The 2,547-nt window shown below is 37.2% G+C and overlaps 1 pseudogene; it reads right to left on the reverse strand.

Moving 5' to 3' along the window:
• Positions 1–399: 399 nt before the first annotated feature.
• On the reverse strand, positions 400–1,271 carry LOC125359868 (annotated as a pseudogene).
• Positions 1,272–2,547: the final 1,276 nt, after the last annotated feature.

Genomic DNA, 2,547 nt, shown 5'->3' on the forward strand with positions numbered 1-2,547 from the left:
ACCATTATAGGGAACAAACTCTGACATAACACTTTCACATTTAGCTACAACCTGACATTGGAGACAATATTTACCTTCCCATTCATTTATTCCTCCAACTAGAAAGCAGATGATGATATCTATAGTATTTTTATTTAAGATAGATATAGCATATAAAATCCACTTAACATAGAGCTCAGCAACTAAAATATCCTTATAAGTGTCATACCTCAATATAAGTGATAATTTTATTTTTGATGTATAATTTAAATTTCTCTTCATTCATACAGAGAAAAATTACAATATATTTTAATGGTTAATAAATTCAGAAATGTAAACACATCTTATATAATGAGACTAATTTTGCTCCCGTTTTATGTTTAAAGATTTTCAAAACCACTTTTTCATAACACTGTTAGATTATTTATTCCTCTGACTATAGATGAGAGGATTCAACATGGGGATCAGGATAGTGTACAATCCTGACACAACCTTGTCAGAATTGGCTGACCCATAGGATGTAGATCTCATGTAGATGAAAATAGCAGCTCCATAAAATAAGCCCACCACAACCAGGTGTGAAGAACAGGGGGCAAAGGCCTTATTGTGGGTCTCTGTGGAAGGCATGTGGAGCATAGCAGTGAGGATGCGACCGTAGGAAGCCAGGATGAGGAAAAGGAGAGTCAGGAGCATCAACACATAGCCCATGTACATGAGATGCTCAAAGAATGAAGTGTCAGCACAAGCTAAACACACCAGCACAGGGGCCTCCCAGAAGAAGTGGTAGATTTTGTGTGCACTACAAAATGGAAAGCACAGGGTAACTGCAGCCTGTATGAGGTCATCAGCTGCTCCCAGGATCCACGATCCCATCATCATTTTGAAACATAATAGCCAGCTCATGAGAACAGGGTTTCTTAGTGGGTGGCACACATCCACACAGTGGTCATAGGATATGACTGCCAGGAGAAAACTCTCTCCACCTCCCAGAGTGAGTGAAACAAAAATGTGCAGTCCACATCCAGCAGGGGAGATGGACTCAGATAGCCAGTGGCCATTTTTGGCACAATTGTGGAAATGAGCATCAAGTCCATGAGGGCGATCTGACTGAGGAGGAACTACGTGGGCGTGTGGAGGTGGTGGCCCTGGTGAATCAAGAGAAACATGAAAACATTGCCACTGAGTGAAGCAATGGCTACTATCAGCACCATGGTGAAGAGAGAACGGTGGGGTTGTGTGTACTTAAACAGCCCTAAGAGAATGAAATCAGAGGTGATATTTCTCTCTTCCATAGTCTCTCCCAGTTAGATGAAGCAAAGGGGAAAATAAAAACAGAAGGGAGAGATTTTTTCCACCTACAAGTCTTGGTTTGACTGCATCATTTCTCTATACTTGGATATGACATCTAACATCCTAACTCAAAACCCTATCACCTAGAGAAGATACCATTTTTTTGATAATATTATCACATTTCAGGTAAAAATGTAATGTTTTAATTGTTTATAATATGTGTAGTTCAAATAAAAGACTATTTCTTTAAAAATTGAACAAAGTGTTAGAAAAACCAAATATAAAACCATAGAAAGCATTCAATTTTATTAATTTTATATTAATAGAATAGTTTTTGCTATGTACACTAAAGACAAAAGTAATTAAGAAAAGAAACCCGGAGATTACAATTTTATAGCATTATGTCTTATTTAGGCTCTTCCCCAAAATAAAATTGTGTGTGTGTGTGTGTGTGTGTGTGTGTGTGTGTGTGTGTGTGTGCTGGTGGGGGGTGTGTGTGTGCTTAAATATAGAGAGATTTAATTGTGAATTCTAAAGACTATAGATTTGATTGTATGAATATAAAAAATAGAAATTCTTCTTGTGAGAATAATAATTATGTTCCAAATATTTTTTTCTTACTTTATTGTCAAAGTGAATTACAGAGGGGTTTCAGTTTCATATGTAAGGCAGTGAGTACAATTCTTGTTCAACTTGTTACCTCCTCCCTTATTATTCCTCTGCTTCCCCCCTCCCCCTTCCTCTCTACCCCGCCATGAGTTGTACAGTTGGTTACAAAAAATGGTTTTGTAAGTATTGCTTTTGTAATGGTTTGCTTTTTATCCTTTGTCTCTTGATTCTGGTATTCCCTTTCTATTCCCTAGTTCCAATACACATATATACAGTATTGGGCTACTAAGTTCAGTTACAGTAATAGCAGGAGTAAAACCACAGGAAGGGAATACAAGAGGGAAAAAAGGTGTAGTTTCACATGGCATGTTGAGATTAACAACAACATGATATATCACTTATTTCCATAACATGGAGATATTTTTGCTTAGCATTATCTTAACTGTTCATACAGGAATAGCTATTTGAGCAATTGTGATCTTCTGCTATGTCTATGCTAGAGATATACTAATTATTCCCTATGAGGGAAACCATAGCATCCATGTAATAAAAGCAGCTTGGTACTGGCACAAGAACAGGGCTGAGGACCAATAGAACAGAACTGAAGACCCAGAAATGAACTCACAGAACTATGGCTACTTAATCTTTGATAAAGGATCTAAAAAACAG

The sequence above is a fragment of the Perognathus longimembris genome, chromosome 11 (genome assembly GCF_023159225.1).
Source record: "Perognathus longimembris pacificus isolate PPM17 chromosome 11, ASM2315922v1, whole genome shotgun sequence".
NCBI lineage: Eukaryota > Metazoa > Chordata > Mammalia > Rodentia > Heteromyidae > Perognathus > Perognathus longimembris.